Raw genomic sequence first — 20,270 nt, 5'->3', positions numbered from 1 at the left:
TGTAGATTTACACCTGCTACCTCGCACGAACACTCCACCTCGCCCACACCCACTGCCCAAGCAGGGTGTCCATGTCTGACAGGTATACCGGGATCGCATCACTCCACATCATGTCCTGGAATGTTAATGGCCTCTTAGATAAGGTCAAGCGCACTGCGGTCCTGCGATATGCCCAGCGACACACTGTGGACATACTGATGCTCCAAGAGACACACCTAGTAGGCAATCACTGCCCCTTCCTAGCGCTATATGGGTATGGTGGAATCTGGCACTCTGGCTTTACTCGGGTCTCAGGAGGGGTTGCTATCCTGATACGCAGCGCGCTTCCATTTGTGATACATAAAGTGATATATGACCCTGAGGGCTGTTTTTTCATCTTGGAATGGAAAATTGGGGACCGGTCCCTGAACCACTCGCTGTATACTCCCCCCCTCTCTGTTGTCCCCCACACTTCAGCATCTCACCACACTAGTGGGGGGTCTTACAGTGCTGCCCCCTCGGTCCGCCGCAAGCTTTGTGTTCGATTGATGCAGAGTGGGGCAGATATCTTTGTCTGGGGACTGCTTGACTCTGCCGATACACCCACTTCCGGTTCCGAGAGGAGGGGCCAACATCAGGGCAGCAGGCCAGGGATTACCGCCATGACCACTATTAAACTAGATGGAAAAGCAGGTGCGCAGTGGGCGTGCCGCTGGCGCGCCATAGGCGCACCAAAGGCAAGCGCATCTGCGCCCACTCGCGGGTGGCCGGGGCCCAGGACCAGCCATTATGCCCATTTTATTAGATATACATCACTGGAATTACGCTCATTGGAAACTAAGGCTGATAAGGGGATTGAACCTATTCACAAACATAAACTTGAACGATATGGAGTATTAAACCCTGAGCTGGTTGTGCCTCTGCCCTTAACTACATCCAAAACCCTGTATCCTACTCAACTCAGGTAGCCTGCCACTAAAATAATAACCTCTGACCTCGAAGAGCTTAAGGCAGTCTATTTAAACACATGCTCTATGGTCAAGCATCAGCTGGAGATTTTTATCCTTTTAAATACTGTGGCCCCAGACATACTTTTGATAACAGAAACATGGCGGACCTTGGAATCCATGCCAGACATCCTAGCAGCCCTCCCAGGTACCTACTGTTTGATGCAGGCCAATAGACCTGCAGGGAAAAGAGGAGGAGGATTGGCTGCTGTTATTAAGAAAGAACTGTCAGCCACTTCTATAGCCTCCTTTGAAATGAGCTCAGTAGATAGTATTACATTAAAACTAATTTTTCCCAAATTTACCTTAATGTGCATACTGATATATAGACCCCCCTATTGCTATGGGAGGGTTTGTCACCGAATTAGCTAATTATGTAACTCCACTCACCATAGACTTTGCCAAAATATTGCTAATCGATGACTCGAACTGCTGCTCATCTGAGGAAGGGGAGAGTCAGGGCTCTAAAGAGCTCACTGACCTACTAACCAATATGAATTTAGAAGAACATATAATATAACCCACCAATATCAAAGGTCACGCATTAGACCAACTATGGACTGCTAATCTCTGAGTCCTCAACTTACTGGTACAGCCATGTACTTGGTCGGATCATCATCTCATTTATTTCTCAATAAATGGTCTATCCATAGTTAAACCACAGAGTGACATGAAACCAATGACCAGAATTTGGAACCGGTCTCGCCTACCGGAGTTTTATAATACGTTGCATTCCACTCTTCGGCCTATTACAACCAATGTTAATGAGATCTCTAACTGGCAATTTCAAGCATGTGAGGTTCATGCCCCCCTACAGAGGAAAGAAAGGTCCCTGAAGCGGCATGAAACCTCCAATTGGTTTACAGAGGAGTTATTATTATTATTAAATGGGTTTTGTTAAGCGCAGACTACCCGGAGGCTTCGTAGCGCTGAGTATGACTGGGGGGCAAGTGAGGACAGTGAGATTTAAGTGAAGAGGATGGTTTTTAGTTCCTTCCGGAATTTTAGAAGGTTAGGTTCGCTGCGCAGGGAGGCCGGCAGGGAGTTCCATGCCTTGGCCGCATTCCAGGAAAAGGAGCAGCCCCCCCATCTGGCACGTCTGACTTTGTTCTCAGTAGCCAAAAAGGCTGTATTGGAGCGCAGCGACCTGCGAGGGAGATATGGAGTAGCCAGCAATCAGATCATTGCTGGTGCTTCCTTCCACATGGCCTTATGCATAAAGCACATTGATTTAAACAGTATTCTGGCCTTAATGGGCACCCAGTGGAGTCTTTTTAGGGCAGCAGTCCCTGAGTCCCGCCTATTGAGGCCCAGCAGGAGGCGGGCTGCTGCGTTTTGCGTGACCTGGAGCTTCTTCGTTGTAGTGGCCGGAGCCCCTAGGTACAGCGCATTCCCGTAGTCCAAACGGGACAGAATGATGGCTTGCACCATGATCCTGCGGGCTTGTGGGGGGAGAAGTGGTAGTACTTTCCTAAGCATACGCATCAAGCCGAAGCAGGTGGCAGATATGATGGTTGCTTGGTGATTAAAATTAAGGTTAGCATCAAGCCAGATGCCCAAGCTCTTTATATGCGGTTTGGACTGAGGCTGGGTGCCCATGCATGGGGACCAGTCAGGCAATGGGCAGGAGATGTTTGGGTTCCCAAGAATCATGAGCTCCGTTTTATCGCCATTGAGTCTTAAATGGGAGGTGGCCATCCATTTATTGACTGCTACTAGACAATTACTGAGATTAGGCGAGGAGGTGTTAGTTTGGTTCAGGGAGACGATCAATTGAGTATCGTCAGCGTATGTGGCTAACTCCAGGCCAAATGAGTGGACAATGTCTGCCAGGGGGAGCATATATATGTTAAAAAGGGTGGGGCTCAAGGACGAGCCCTGAGGCACACCCTGAGCAAGAGGCCAGGTTCTGGAGTGAGTAGTGCCCTCAACTACTCTAAATGAGCGGTTTTCTAGGAAAGATTGTAGCCATCGAATGGCTGTTCCTGTCACTCCTATTTGATTAAGGCGGTGAATAAGGATGGTGGTGTTTACGGTGTCGAAGGCGGCACTAAGATCAAGCAAAATGATTGCTGTTGTGCCGCCTAAGTCCATCTGTTTCCTGGCTAACTCGGTCACTGTCAGAAGGGCCGCTTCCGTTCCCAACCTGGGGCGGAAACCTGCTTGGGAGTCGTGGAGTATACTATTTGATTCCAAATACTGTGTGAGAGATGTGTTGATATGTCTTTCGAGCAGTTTACTAACCCAGGGGAGCAGGGATATTGGGCGATAATTGGCCATGTTGTCTGGGTCTAAGGTGGGTTTTTTCAAAAGAGCTCGTACTTGCGCTTTTTTCCAGGCCGTGGGGACTATGCCACTGGTGATGGAATTGTTAAGGATGTTGAGAATAACTGGTAGTATTGTGTCTGTGATCTTTTTTAAATGACATGGAGGTGCGGGATCACTTGGGGATCCAGATTTAACTTTTTTCATAGTGTGATCCAGAACGTCAGCTCCTACTAAGGGGAACTCTGCTAATTTATGGGGTGTGATGCAGGATGGCATAGCTCCTTCCAGGTCAGCTAGATTTGGTGCCACAAAGGCCGATGAGATTGTTTGTATTTTTGTATAGAAATATTCCGCCTGATTGTTGCATCGAAATTGTGCTTTACTGGGATCCGGGGGGGTGGACGGGGTGTCAATTAGAGATTTAGCAATTTGGAATATTTCTCTGAGACAATTGTGGGCGTTGTTGATTTTGTCTTCAAAGAAACGGGCCTTGGTTGAGTTAATCTCGGTTTTGTACTCTTTTATAGCATCATGGTGGTTTACTTTATCTGAGTTGCTGCGAGATTCCCTCCATCTTCTTTCTAGCTTCCTACAATGTTTTTCATTTCTTTAAGTTTGGGAGTGTACCATGGTGATTCCTTGGATTTAGTCTTTTCTTTTAGGGTTGTTTGCGGTAACACAGAGTCAAGGGCCTTGGATACCCAAAGGGAGTAGTTGTCATACAATAGTGTTGGGTCGTCTTTTGTTTGTGGGATGGTGGCGAGCAAAGCATCTGTCCACCTGTCGACAGAGAGTTTAGTCCATTCTCTCCCCTGGAGCGATGTACGCGGGGGTAGCGGGGCAGAGGCGGTGTGTTGCCACCGTAGGGGGACCAAGTGGTGGTCAGACCATGTGAGGGCCATAGGGGTCCCTACTACCAGTCTGTGGTCGTTACTAAACACTCCGTCCAGAAGATGGCCTTTCTCGTGAGTGGGTTCGAAGCCCTTCTGAATGAGTTGGATGGCTTCCAGATTATCTAGCAAGGCTTTGGTTGAGGGGTCATCTGGGTTATCCAGGTGGATGTTAACGTCACCTAATATGGTGAAGTGTGAGCTAGTGACAGCTAGTTCAGCGACTTTGAGTTGTAAGGAGTCGAGGAATTCTCCCATTTGGTTTGGGGGGCGATAAATAAGTATGCCTGAAAAGGTCGCCGTAGGTGATAGATCAAGGGCGAACTGCATACTTTCGCAGTTTGATATTGAGCCTGCATTAGTCCTACATTGGTATTGATTTTTATAAAGGATACCTATTCCTCCTCCTCTGCCCTCCGGCCTGTCGACTCTTTGGAGTAGATATCCCTGTTGCAGGAGGGAGGTGATATCAGGGTCTGATGCCTCTTTGAGCCATGTCTCTGTGAGAAAAATGGCATCGGGGCTAATGTCCTCTAAAAGAAGCGACATTTGAACCGCGTGTTTAGTAAGCGAGCGGCAGTTTAGCAGAAACATTTGGTATGTTTTGGCAGGTTGTGAGTGCTTTGCCTGGCACGTAGGGCGGTATCTACAGTGGGTACATGCGCTGGTTGAGTTGCCGAGTACAATAGAGTGTAGGCAGCTGTCGGGAATAGGCGGCATGAGTTTAATCAGGGTTTGGGAGTCGTACGTGATTGTGGTGGCATGGTTTGGTGTTAAAAATGGTAAAACTGAAAACGCGCAAGGCAGAACGTAAATGGCGGAGAAGTTACACTCCGACAGAAAGGTATGAAAAAGCACTCAATGAATACAAAACTGCTATAGTGGAGGCAAACAAGGGCCTATTATTCTACCTGGGTGCTCAGCTCTAGCAACAAATCCAGAGATATTTATACAGTTGTTAGAGAACTTTCTAGTCCTGACGGAATTACCTTGGCCATCACTCCCTCTCTCAGGCCCTGTGCGATGAGTTGAACACATTCTTTGTTGAAAAAAGCAAGGTCATCCAGAACTCTATTTCCACCACCAGCCATTTGAAATGAAAATCTCATGAGTCATATGAAATCCCACAACAATGTAACTAATTTCCAAAAGATCACTCCTGATCAACTGGAAGAACTCAGAAACAAGGTTCAGTCAGGCTCCCCCAATGACCTTTGCCCTAGTGGGATACAAAAGGAACTGCTCTCTAATTTCCCAGCTACCTTTCTCTCCCTTCTAAATACCTCCCTGGAGCAAGGGGTAGTCCCACCCGCCTTCAAAGAGGCAGTGTTGGTGCCATTACAGAAGAAAGCGGGAGTGGCTCCTAGCATTTTGAGCAACTACAAGCCTATCTCGCTCCTTCCATACCTGGACAATATACAACACGAGTGCACCAAAGGATTTTCAACTCATCAAATTGCTGGAGGCACATGTGGCTAAACTCTTATGCGCCTTCATCGAAGATTCTAACTTTTTGGATTCCCATCAGGCAGGTTTTAGACCATTGCACTCTACAGAATCAGTTATTTTAAGTGTTATGGGTGACCTGAAGGAGGGAGCAGACAGGGGGTGTACACAGGCCTTGGTACTATGAGACCTGTCCGCTGCCTTCGATACCGTGGAGCATTCCATCTTAGCGGATAGATTGGCAGCGGCAGGTCTGAGGGTCACAGCCCTGAATTCAATTCTTTCATTCTTAAGGGAACGCTCCCAGTCCGTTATACTGGCACCCTACAATTCATCCTGGGTTAACACCACATGTGGTCTTCCCTTTCGCCTCATCTGTTTAATGTATACATCTGTCCTCTGATTCATGCTCTTCAAAAAAAATGAGTGAAGGTATATAATTATGCAGATGACATGCAGCTGATCTCCCGCTTGATGAAAGATGACATGTAGCTGATCTTCCCGCTTCATGATACAAATGCATCCAAGGGCTTATTTCAACATGCTATGCTTTTTATCAAGGAGTGGATGACTCATAATTATCTCAAGCTAAACTCTGATAAAACAGAGATTATCATCTCTAACAACAGAATAGAACAGTGGACACCAGTACACTGGCTAGCTGCATTGGGTACCCCCCATACCCAAAATTTCTGTGAAAAGTCTGGGAATCAAGATAAACGCTAATCTTTCCATGCAGGAAAAGATTAGCCAGTTTCATCCACTTGCATGTATCAATTGAGGACTTTCAAGAAAATCAGGACATTTTTCTCCAGGGTGTTAAAACAATTAGTCGGGTCGGGGACAATCGATATTTGCCTGGCGGTATTGCCTCTGTGACCCTCTAGTTATTTCATCAATGAAGAGGCAGGCGCTGGAGACTGGAAAGCAGGAAACAAGGTTTTTATTCTCTCCGGAGGAGAACACAGCAAAACGGACAGCAGGTATCGTTCTGAGGTGCTCTACTTATGTTTGAGGCCTGGCCCCTTATATACAGTGTTTGCGGTTTTTATTACAGTTTACATACATATGATAAAGCTTTGATGTACGGAAAGACATTCCCGGAATCCCCCCTTCGGGCCCGTTCCCACACACATTTACAGTTGAAGTCCCCACCCTAGTCACAACAGGTGATGAGTATCGTGCAGCTGGATATTCCGCCGATTCATGGAATGTGGGGGTCGATCGGATCTCATGGGGAGGGGGCTTTGATCAACCCGGGGATCCTTTGATGGGGGAAGCTTTCTATTGTGCGGGGAGGGGCAAGGAATAGTATCGGCAGAGCTGGGTGTCGGCCTGGGAACGGGGAAGACAAACGGGCACACGGGGAAAAGGGGGTTTGCATCTAAGGGCCGGGGATCATGAAAGGGAAGAAGGGAGGTGTCGCGCTGGGAACAGGATGAGGGCCTGGGGCAGAGCAGCACCGAAGAGGGGTTTATGATTCAAGGCAGGTGCAAGCAGGGGGTTGGTCAGCGTGCAGGCTTAGTGAGGGCGAAGGGCTATGTCAGGGGCCAGCGGCATGCAAAAGGGTTCGTTCTGATCAGGGCATCTTAAAATGGCGGGTGCGCACGACAAAAGTGTGGCATCAGGGGAAGAGGCAAGATGGCGCGGATAATGTTCACCAAACCGTACTAATTTTCAACAGTCCTCCCTTTAACATATTCAAGACATCTTGCTGGTTCATTTTCTACTCGGTTCTATTGTGGTGGGCATGAGAAAGAAAACGGTAGGAACCCTAGATGAAAGAGTTGTAAACAATACATTTTGAGATTTCTAGTTTTTAGGAGGTGGACCTATTTGATAAACTTTGATAAACTTGTTCAGCAGGAAAGTCATAGAAATGCAATACAAAAACGATTCTGTAGCGAGAGCAGCAAGTACATTTCATAACGTGGACTGGTAGGTTATTACATATATCAGATTCGGATTGGAGCATGATCAATACAATGGCGGCTGGGAGAGAAAGGAGGCGCAGCAGAAACGGTGATTGAGGACGTCAAAATGTTCGTAGTTAACGAGTTCTCAGTATTCTTTGTTGTCTTTCGTTGGCGCTGTGGAGCACCGGCGATGGAGCTACGGGTCCAGCTCTATTCTAGGTCTCGCGTTGCAGGGCACGACCTTTCCCTCGTATTCCTGGTCGGAAAGGTCCTTTTCGTCCTGTGTCCTTTGAGGTGATTGTCAGAAAGTTCAGATGGAAGAAGAGCGTACAAAACAGTCCATAGGGTAGGTCGGAGAAAAAGGGGAATGGAGCAAGGCCAAATTAGGAACAAACTAGGGGAACGAGAGACTTCAGATGGGCGGGCTCATGACCGAGTCTAGAGAGCGGGGACCTTTCGGCACACATTCGAACATAGAGCGGGGGCATCAGGTTAGCCCTTTCTTCTCACTTTGCTGGAGGTAGTGCCTCGTCCTGTAGCTCTGTTCTGTCGCGGTCTCGCCTTGGCCCATGTCGCAGGTGTTCCATAGTCTGCAGTCAGGCCTCGTGCTCCCACATCCGGTCCTTCTCTCTCCTGACAGCCGTACCCTTAAACGAGTTTGAAAAGACAGTCTTTAAAGAATTTGCAGAGGAAGGTAATCACAAAAGTCTATTTCTCTCCCAGCTTCAGACAGAAATGAAAACGTCCGTTATTTTAGGATTCACAACTAACATATAAATGACCGATGACGGGCCTGTTGGATGTACTATGACTTTCTTTCATAATTATTTATTACAGTTTCGACAGTTTATCTGATGGAGACCTACCTTCGTAAGACGAGCTTGACAAAGATATGCCGTTCTCTAGGGTTTTATATTTACCAAGGGTACTGTGTGCTATCGACATGGTACTAAACAGGTATTTTGCTGAGGGACGAACATAGACTAAACATTTCTTTTTATCAATGCGTCCTGTTCTTCAACTAAACATTTTTCACTTTCGGCAGGGTTCATTTCAACGATTTCTTCACTTTGGTCTAGTCTTTTAACCTTGTAAAACATCATTCTGGTTCCTACGTAGCTTCCTACGGCCTGATTACTTAATCAGAAAAGACAGGGGTTTTATGGGAAACAACTAGGGACATAGAAAACTTATGGTAAGGGCGTAAATCGACCCATCTCTCACAATCCGGAATGAGGGGTAGTTTCATAACTCCAGTTTGGAGCGGCTGATACAGGGGATGTAACAGGGGTGATCATTTTTCCTGTTTGGGTATTGCGACAATTCGGGGCGGGGAGGGTCGCGGATTCTGAGGTCCTTTTTTATACCATAGGAGCCGTTGACATGTAGTTCCCTTATTACGGGTCAGATTAGGGAACCTCTGTCGTCTTACCTGTCCTTTCCCTTACGGCCCAACCTCGGTTCATTGACTTCTAGCGGAAAAGGAGAGGTAATGACACGGTCTCAGGGTGATTGTATTAAAGACAAGTTTTTGTGCAAATACTGACGGTATTTGAAGCCAATTAGGTGGTGTGCTAGGGGTGGTAGTCTGCCAATTTCGGGGCTAATCGCTCGGAAGAGTGGGAGTGCAAAAATAGAGGGAGAGAGAGAGAGAGAGAGAGAGAGAGAGAGTGCAACGGCAGGCTAAATAGTACACGTGCAACAGAGAGGGTGGCAGTGTATTCAAGAAAGGCTATTTAGTGCATTACACAGTAAAGGGCATTCACGGGTCTGCGTTAGAATCTTGTAATCATGCAGTTTGAGCATTAGACAGGGTAGAGGGGACGTGCCTTGAGAAAAAGGAAAGAAGAAAGGAGGTACCATTTTGTCGCACTTTCTCGCATTCTCGGTCCTTCGACCAGTTGGGTCAACGCCTCAGTCACACACACACATTCTCTCATAGTTTCGCATCATACGTGACATGGGTTCATTCGTGTGGTCTGGTTTAAGGGTGATCACTTTTTATCAGGTCATACTAATTTTACGGGTTTGTTCGATACGTGAGTAGTTAGTAGGCGTGCTTAGGCACCACCTTGCAGCGCTAGTCTGCTTCGTACATTAGACACGGCAAGGCTTCAGGTCTTCGCCACACCTCGGCTGTAATCTCTGATGTAACCTGCAGAGGGAGGGAAAAAGGGGGTGGGGGGGAGACAGCATTCGCGCATATTCAAATACATGGATTCATAAGTCCTTTACTTACCTCTTACTCGTCTTTCCTCCTCGGGGCAGAGTCCCGAGGGTATGGTTTCTGGGGTCGGGAGGGGAGAGGGGCAGTGTGCCCTTATAGGTCGGGTGTAGGAAAACGTTAAGAAGAAAACCAAAGATACCTAGTGTGAGGTATCCAGTTGGTAGGTGCATCTAGCTATCGGGGTCCTTAAATCTCCTTCAACGCTGTGACATTCTGCGGTTCATTAGTTCTTTGGTCAACTCTGTTCCCTAGTACCTTCGAGCGTTGTACTTCATAATATTTACATCATTTCATTTCACCCTTCTTTTACATTCCCCATTTACACCGTTCGCTTTACCCATCCTTGGAAGTCGAGGTCTTCCTCCATGCGAGAGTTCATGACTCAGTCGCGTACTTTGAAGGCAGAGTGTCGTGTTGTCGATCCGATCCGACCTCCAGGGCTGGGCAACCATCTTCTTTCAACCTTAAAGAGAGAGCAGAGTAGGGTGCACAGAAAAGAACTTTCCCACCGATCCCACATTTTTAAAATAAAGCATGCAATACCCGTCCATAGTTTTGAAAACCTTTATTTTGCAAAATCATTTCAGCACGTGGATTATGAGGGTGCGGTCGTATTTGGCCGGACGTGGCAATGGCTAAAGTGCGTACAGTGGGGGTGTCGTCTTGCAGCAATAAATACATTGGAAAGTTTTATTCATTCATTTGTAAGAAACTAAAACGTCTATTAATGGCTGGGGGTTCGGGGGCATTTATTTCATAATTTAGAAGCATAATCATAATAGTCGCAATCAGATTTCCTATATGCATACCGTATGTGTGCGTCATAAATGGGGTTATACATCAGCAAAGAAAATATAATACACCGCACATTCGTAATCAACATTTTTAACGGGACCCTTTCACAATGTTCGTCGAGTGAACTCTCCTTGTCTTTTCTAGCCAAGTGTACGAAGGATCATATAAGTCTCAGAACGTCAAGTTTGTATTAGTGCGAAGGAACACCACGAGGTGTTCGTAAGTTCCTATTGATACCAGCGCCATTTTGGGCGGGGCCGGCTCAGTCCGGAAGTAGCATCAGGGAAAAATGTTTCCTACAACCGGCAGTTGGACCAGAGTCCTTTTCGGCAGTTCTAGTATTCATGCTAACAGAGGGAGTGGCAATGTCATGCTTGTTTCGTTAGTGATCAAGGCAGCCGTCCCTTACCGGAAGCCTGCAGGGGCCGAAGGCTCCGCCGGGGACCTTTGTACAATCTTCAAGGCTGCGGAGATGCTGTCGGAGATGGGGGCTCGTGCCCCAGTGGGCAAGTGTCCGAGTCATATTGCTGGTCAAAGTTACTCTAGCGGCCGGGGCCCGCCTTCCAGCGGACCCAGACGCCATTTTGAGGCCCTACAGGGGCCACTCTCGTCGAGTTTGCAAGAGTGGAAGAGATCCTTCGGAGTGAAAGGAAGAGGGCTCTGTTTTGTGAAAGCAGGACGTTCGGCTGGGGTGCAGCTGTGATGCCCCCACCTGGGGGGGGCGAGGGAGACTCGTTCGCGCCGTCTCCTTCTTCCGGTGCACCCCATGCTGCTCTTTTTCATCTGCCCGCACGAAGGTCTCTCCCCATCCGGTGCTCCCCAAGTCTCGTGCTCAGTGCTGTGGGAGTATGGCCATCTGTGGCGCACACTCGGTGCTGCGCAAGTATCGGTGCAGTCATTGCATATTCGGTGCTCCGAAAATATGGGCACCATTGCACGTTCGGTGCTGCGCAAGTATTGGGGCACCATCGCCTGACTGGGGGTGTTCGGCGTTGGGCCGGGGGCTGGGAGACCTCCTATCGGTGGAGGTGGGAGAGGCTCGTCCGCGTCGCCTCTCCCTCCCAGCCCGACCTGGACGCATTCCTGCAGAGGTATGGACAGGGCATCCCGCCGCCCAGAGCTGCTGCGGTTGTTACGGAAGGGAAAAGAAAGAGGTGCCTCGTTCTTCTCTGGACATGTGGCGGGACTACTTAAGTCTATCCAGGCCCGTTGCGGCTGGGCCGAGGAGACATGTGGCGGGACTACCTACAACTGCCCCGGCTGCTGGCTCCTGCCTCTCCTCCGGCTCCCCCATACGTTAAGATTTCCTGACCAAGAGTTGGCAGCAGGGCCCGCCTTATATGGGTTGCCGCCGGTTGGGCGTAGCCGTAACCCTACCCTACTGTGGAAGTTTCCAGAATGTGGGGGGGGCGAATGTTCTATTGACTTTCATGTTCTACAGTTTACCGTTCTTGTTTTTCTAGCGTTATTGTGTTTTCCCTTGCCTGTTATGTTAAAATAAAAGTTCGTGTTTATCAGTGGCTTACTGATTTCGTTTCCCATTTCTTTCTTTCCAGGTTGTTTCATGCTAAAATTTCTATTAACATAGTTTATGTAACATGGAAGCACGTGCAGGGGGATGACGCAGATTCATATATTACGTACACACAAACTCAGACGGGGGGTAGTAGAAAAGTATGACACGCAAGATCCGAAGACGAACATAAAACAGTGATTATTTGGCCAAAATTATCTTTTTCCGTCTGTCAATTTAGAGCTAGGCTGGGTTCCCGTTTTTATATTGTCCGACCTAGGAAAACTCGAACATGCCGCTGAAATCGTTCTGGCGGAACCTGTGCCATCGGGCATAATCAAACGTGGTGGTTCTATCTGGTCTGTCCGTGCGAGTCGGATTTTTCTTTGTCTCGCGCTTTTTCTCATTCTGCTGGCCTGCCATTCCTGTCGGCCCTTTGCCTTTACTCACGCTCAGTAGAGTCGGGCATTGGGCTTTCCAGTGTCCGACATATCTACAAAAAGCGCATTGGTCTGGCCCTAAGTCTGGCCGTCTTTTGCGTAGTGTCGGGGGATAACTTTTGGGTAGCGGTGTCCCGGGGTTGTCCTGTCGGTATATTTCTCTACCTGGTTTGTCCTCGTCTTTTCTCTGTCGTTGCATAGCCTCTCTGCGCCACATACCGAGACTGTCGAGCATAATAGGCGTTGTCTTATTATTTCGAAGGGCTATTTCTAACGTTTCTATTTTATCAAGGTCAAAGGATCCTGCCAGTGGCCGCTAGCTCTTTTCATACAGTCCTTCACCAATTTTTTGGGGTACCCAAAAAATTGGTGAAGGACTGTATGAAAAGAGCTAGGTGGACCCCTCGCGAAACACTATTGGAGCGCAAGAAGAAACCAGAGCAAAAGCGCCAGGTTTGTGTCACTACCTTTTGCCCAAATGCCAACCAATTGAAACGCATCATTGGACAAAACTGGCATTTGGTCAAAAATTTAGATGAAAGCTTGAGAGACCCACCCCTGTTTGCGTTCAAGAAAGAGAACAGCATCTCTAATCATCTGGTAAGAGCCTCCATGCCAACCAAAACTCAACCATCTCTCCGTCAAATGATGGGATTGGCACCCATACTAGGTCACCACAAATGCGGCACATGCCTATGCTGTGAAACCACCATACAGGGTTCGGTTTTCCAGCATAAGGGCATATCCTGGAAGCACGAGGTTTTCAGCAACTGTAAATCGAAATTCGTTGTGTACGGTATTAAAATGCCCTTGTGATTGCCTATACATCGGCAAAACTGAGCAAGAAGTGCGCCAACGCATTTCACAACACAAGTCGAGATTGAAGAGACAGGTGGATAACGCCCCGCTGGTCAACCACTGGACCAGAATGCGACATGGACTCAATGAGTTCAAATGGACAGTCATTTCCAGGATAGAAAAAGATCCCCGAGGAGGCGATTTGAGCCTCCAGCTATCCAAAAGGGAAGCGATGCTAATTGTGAAATTCAACACGGCTGTGTCAGGTCTAAATGAGCTATCTGAAATATTTAAATTATGAACCCCAATTGGACAAAATATATCTGCCACGTTATACTGCTCATGAGGTTTATTTACCCCACAATACTGGAGTTTCATATTAATACTCCTTAGCTAGCCAGGAAATTTCTTTTATGTCGTTACATTTGACTCACTCTGCAGTCATTTTTCGTTTTCAATGTTATGACTTTCTGTAGGAAATCTTCTGTTTTCATGCATTTTATGCATCTAAACACGATGTTCTTTGTAATTCGGCTCGTGTTTTTCCACCGCGCATGCACTAGCTCAGGCCGTTAGAACCGCCCCCTTGCTGAGAGTTCAGTGCCCGCACAGTGATAAAAAGGGAGTGTCATACCAAGCAGTTCGATGCGACTGCGCGAGTGATCAGTGCTCGTCTTGACGCCGCCCGGACTCAGCACGATGGAATGAACTTAGGACTTCGTTTCCCCCGGTAAGCATTGGCCACAGCCCCTGGTGCGCCCCCGATCCATGCGTATATCCTAACAGATTTTTGCGATCCTGGTCTTAACCGTATTCCAATTACTGTTCTCCGTTTCTAGCACACGCGATTAGACTGCTTGTGCTGACGCTTATACGCGCCTCCTGCAGACAGGCGAATTCGTCCAAAGCCGGATCCAGCACGATGGAATGAACTTAGGACTTCGTTTCCCCCGGTAAGAATTGGCTACAGTCCCTGGTGCGCCCCCGACTTATGCTTAGATCTAAACAGATTTTTGCCCTCTTGGTCTTAATCGCATTTCAACCTTTGTTCTTCGTTTCTAGCACCTGCGACTAGACTGCCTGTGCTGACGCTTACACGTGCCTCCCGCAGACAGGTGAAATTCGTCCAAAGCCTGCAATTTTCACCAATTTCATTCATCTTTGGGAGATTTATTTCTCTTTTAAGGTAGCTTCCCCTACCTGTTTGTGTTGTTGATCTACCCTTTAAGTGTGTTTTCAAATCCATAGTGTACAGGCTCCTCATTCATTTCCCTACTTATCTTTTTAGATTGTTTACCTGGTCACTTTTTTCTTTTGCCGCCTGTGTCCGCAGCCTTTCACAGAGCGGTAAGTCAGCCTATATTACACTTTTTGTCAGTTAGAACACACTCCCCTAAATTTAGTCCTATGGACCTACTAGAGTGCTTTGTTTATTACAGGCTTTTGCATTATAGAGAAGGTCTTCTGGACCCATATAGTTTACCGGTCAGTAATACCTGTGGTAAGTAATCCTGAATTGCAATACTTTCTTTGTGGTTTTCCACACCCCCAGGATGGGGCAGAGACTAACCTGTTAATTCCTAGACATACCCATAGTCCCTGCATGATTCGCTTTTTCATCTTGGTTCCCTGTGCCCGGGGTGACCCTCCACCGCTTGATTCACCAAGTTCTGAGACTCCCGATGTGCTTTAATTATTTCCAGCTTTAATTATTTCCATTTTTGAACTATGGATGCCAATGTATTCCATTACTGTATGCCAATGGTATATGTAGTGTCTTCATTTGTCTCTCAACACATGCTAGTATGATTTTCGTCTAAATTCTTTTTTATGTGTATGTCTTTTCTCTTCTCTCTTTTTAGCCGCCTGAGGCCCTGATGAGAATCTACGATGAAGTAAAGGAGATTTGAAACGCGTAGGCCCAATATTCCTTTGGTCTGCTTATCTGTATAGGAGTTAATTAGACTTGCAAACCCTTTACAACCTTCTGTACATTAACCACGTGTATCAACCTAGAGTGAATGTATGATAGAAAAACTTTTATGTTTTTGTACTATTTTCAAAAACTGTTTCTAATTTTCATCGAATTGATGCAGACCGAGTTCTTTTATAAATCTTTTTTCCACCCTTTAGCAGTAATATGTAGTGTGCTTGAGTCAAGTTTGAATGTGTTGTGAATGTGATATGACTGAAGTTTTGAATGCTTGATGTGTTCAGCCAAATACAATCTAATGTGTCTGTCCATTTTTTGATTTTCTTTAATTGTACTTCTCTAATGTAAAGATAAAATTTATAACAAAATTGTTGATTTTTTACAAAATAAAATTGTGACTAAACAGCAGTACCCTCTCTGGAATTACTTTTCTGCCTGTGGTTGATTAGTCCCAGTATTAAATAAATACCATCAGCATTGGCATTTTCTTTTGTTACTTGCTACATAGGCTCAGCCCTGCTGATTAGAGCCAGCCCTATTCTTGTTCCCACGACCTCCTTAAATGGCATGCACTGTCACTGAAACCTTTGGGCAGAATGGCCTTTTTAAAATGATGATTCTGCCCAGATTTCTTTATATGCTTCTGAACATGCCCCTCTCCTTCTCTCAGTTGTGGTTTCGAGAGATAGACGGCTTAGCCACCAAGTTCTTATGGGGAGGTTGGAGGCAAAGGCTGGCTGTCACCCTGTGTTGGATCCCGCTCTTTGATGACTGCTGGAATGATGAATCTATATCTTTATTATTTAGCAACTCCCTCTACGCCTTCCAGTTTTACTGCTACCTGCAGCTGTGCCATGCCCTCCACTCTCACATCTCAGAGGGCACCTCCCTGCCCGAATATAGTCCGCCGGAAATCCAGGTCATGACTGGCAGCTTGGAAAAAGGGTAGGAGCTCCCGCATCTATCGTTTCCTCACAAATAACACCCCCAACTCTCTATCCCACCTCAGGGGCAAATGGGAGGGCTGGCTTGGGTCCGTGGATGACTCTGATTGGAGGGACCCATTGATAGCTCCTAGAACAGTCACAGCCTCAGCAAGGCTCCGTCTAGTTCAAATATACTATCTTCACGCTGCCTACCTCACACCGCTGCATCTTCATCGCGCTGGGCTCTGACCTGATGCATCCTGTTCCAGCTGGGAATATCTCCAGGCCGACTTTTATCACATGGTATGGCTCTTTCCCACAATCACGCTCTATTGGGAGTCAATAACGGGGGAGCTCACTGAGGTACTTGGTTGGGAGGTTCCCCTTAGCCCAATGAATGTGCTCCTGGGTAACACCTGGGGAATGGATGGTTCCGGAGCTGAGAAACTTTTTCTAAACACAGCTATGATGGTGGCCAGAAGAGACATTCCGGCCAACAGGCTGAATTTGACTGCACCCACCGTGGCGCGATGGCACATGGGGGTGGAGTGGTGTGCTGCATTGGAGTGGCCATGTATACGGCCAGAGGCTGGCAGAAGAAGTTTAGTATCATGTGGGCAAATGGGTCGGGTGGTAGAGGACTGATAATCTCAGAAGGTCACTTATGGACTTGGGTGAATGCAATGTTATCTACTTATTGTCTGTCGGACTCTATACGCTGGTGTACTATTCTCCTATCTTTATTTTGTACTGACAATTATACTATTGGCTGGTGTTGTTTTTCTTTTGCTGTTTTTCATAAAGTCAATAAAATTGATTATCCAAAAAAACAAGTATATGGTCTTCAGTCCCCCAAAAAAAGGGAGGGGAAACATACTCTTAGAAGGCACAGCATTGGAAAGATTCTTTGAATTGACTACTTTAGGGGTGAGACTCAACGACTCCCATAAATGGACCAGACAGATTAAACAATTCTCACTGCCTGTAAGGCAGAGCTCAAACTGTTGTTAGATTTCCTAACTGGGCCCCTTAATGTCCTATTTCACCATCTCTGGAGATATACAAGGTACAAGCATGAGGGGCAGCTTTATATGGGGCAGATTTATTGGGGCTTTTGCAATCTAGACTCGCTTAATAGAAGTAAAAACGTCCTTATTAAATCTCTGTTAAGAGTTCCTACCTGCACCCCACTACTTCCATTAAGGTTCAGTCTAAACCTCAGACGTATCTCAGATTGAGCTAGTTTAAACCCCATGTTATATTGGATTAAGCCGTGGACAACAAAGGAACAGGCACTGCACAAAGATTGACTCAAGGAAATATTGACCAACCACTTGGCATACACAATCCCTTGGCTATTTCATATAAAAGCCTGGCTTACTAGTGTAGCATCCTCCCAAGTCTGGGTATGGGTACCTGTCACTGACTATGCCACACACACAGAGCTTAGGCTTAAATGTCTTTATTCATCTGCGTGTTACTGTGAACTCATCATTTTAAACCAGCCTTTAAGACATTCCGCTCTAATACTCACATCACAGTTCTACAGAGTTCCTCAAGAGACAAAAGGGTTCCAATATTTCGCAAGACATTACATTTCCCTCTCTGTTAAATAAAAAAATTAATTTTTTAACTTTTTAACTTTTAGAATTAACTCTGGAGAATTAAATAAACATAAATGGGCTAGGATTTTGCCCAGCAAACGGCCCTATTGGATTTTGCATTGGTGGACCAAATAATGTTTTCCCCCCACACCTAATGGTGAGCATTCTTACCCAGTTGGATCCTGTGTATAAATGGGGCAAGCTTATAATCCAATACTTATGGTAGTGTACTGTTTTACCCTAGGGAATCTTTATTTTGGTGGCATGAGAAGACTTGTTTCATGAATATTTATTGACACCGCAGAGTGGACTCTCTCCCTGAGTGGAGGAGGTCCAATGAGTGTATCACTGCTTGGTGATTCTCCTAGGTGCCCCTGTTTAGATTTAATTTATTCACATCATACACGTCAAACTTACGTAAGACTCTGTCTTCCCGTGTAGGCTGTCTCTGAATTATTTACCTGCTGTAACAGCCATTAATGAAAAAAATCATACTTATCAGTCAAAATATGATTTTCAATATACAAACACTTGTGGTGTGTCTTACATTCATTGTTGAAAAGCTGTGTCAAATATTGGTGAAATACGGGACCACACATGTTCCATGGTTTGTGTATTGGTTACTGAACACTTTTGAACTTTAGAATAATTTTTGATCACACAAACTAATTGCATTACCCAACAGAACACATTGTAGCTCATATCATAATTATCTCCTTCAACTTTAACATGGCACTATCATGACTCAAGGCAGTGATAATCTGGGCTAGTGAAATATGGCTGATGTGTTTGATTTTACAATGAAATTGATATAGGGCTTAGCCATTTTTGTGGGAGTACCATGACCTTGTAGGGTACTCTGGAAAGGTTGTCGGCAGGGTTCTGTTTTTTTCCTGGGCGATGCAAAGTGGTGTAATTATACTCTTGTAACTGTAGTCCACATTGTTCAATGCAAGGAGACATTTTGGACTTTGGATTGCCAAATAGAATCAGCTAAGCTTGATAGTTGTTACTAGAGTACAAGGCTATCCATACAGGCAGATATGGAATTTTCCACAAGGCCACACCACAGCTAAGCTTTCTTTTTCAGGTTGTGAGTAAGCACGTTTTGTTTGAGACAATCTTCTACTTGCACATGCTACAATATGCCTTTGAACATTTGAGTGTCTGCTGTAATGTGAAAGGTCAACACTTAGCCTGATGGGGCTAGCATCAACATCCTCTGTAAAAAGGTTAGGGTTGTAGTACACTATTTCTGTAGCAAGTGGCTTGTTTTATTCGTTTGAAGCTTTTCTCACAGTCATGTAACCAATGAGATAAAACATTCTATTTCATTAAGTCTCTGAATGGAACATTTACAGTGGCAAAATCTTGTGGTATGTGGAACAGCAACTGACCATGTCAAGAAATGAACGCACCATAGAAACATCTGAGGGATCAGCATTTTACAGCACTTTTTATTTAACAAGATCTGGTGTCATGCCCCATCAGGAAAGATATGGTCAAAGAATGTTATCTTATCTTATAGAATTCACACTTGTCTGTAAACAAAGTCTAACCTGCTTCAGCGATGCAAACAATACACTTGTGCAACAGCTTTATCAGGTTCTTTGGATGAAATTCTGAAACCCAATGCCATCGCTGTAATTACATGCATTCATAAAAGGCTGCATGGTATGAAAATGACGTCTCGAAACAGTTTGGCAGTGGATGACACACCAAAGCTAAGCTTTTGTATCAAAACAGACCAACATGTGTAGAAAAGGTTGTAATGTACCTACAATTTTCTCCAAGTTCTACCTGATAACCTTTATTTAAATCAAGACAAGAGAAGACCTTTGCTCCATTTAATTGAGTTATCATGTCAGCAATATGTGGACCTGAATGTCTTTCTATTTCAGTTGCCTTGTTTGACTGACTCATGTCAACGCAGGTGCATACAGCTCCTTCACTGTCCCTGGTTTGCACTACCACTATGGGAAAAACCCATGGGTTTGGACTACTTCAACGCTAAATAATATCATGCTTAACCCCTTCGATGCTCATGACGAGCTCAGCTCGTCATGAGGTACACCTCTCGTGTGCTCATGACGAGCTGAGCTCGTCATGACCACACCCATTTACATTAGGGCCCAGCACAGCAGAAGAAAGTCTACTGCAGCCATGGTGTTAAGTAACGCTTCAAGTACTTTTTCAACAGCTTCTTGCACATGACATTACAGTGTTAGAATGACATTGGTGCTTTGGCAGGTCAATCTTTCTTTGACTGACATTTCTCTTCACAAGTGGCCAAACCAACATGTGCACGCTTTTCTGAGGTAAGCATTGACATGGCACAATAATTTTCGCCAAGTCAGAGGGAAATCCCTGGAGTGCACTCGTTTGCTTAATGTATATACACCATAGCAGTTACACTAGAGCATTTAAACAGCGGGCTGCTATATTCTGCTGTGCTATAGTGTCAAATTTAGTAATAATTTCCACAGAAAAATAAAATTTGTTAACAATCTATTTAATAAATTTTTTTT

This window comes from Lissotriton helveticus, chromosome 2_1, assembly GCF_964261635.1.
Source record: "Lissotriton helveticus chromosome 2_1, aLisHel1.1, whole genome shotgun sequence".
NCBI classification, from domain to species: Eukaryota; Metazoa; Chordata; class Amphibia; order Caudata; family Salamandridae; genus Lissotriton; species Lissotriton helveticus.
This window is presented reverse-complemented; position numbering follows the sequence as displayed.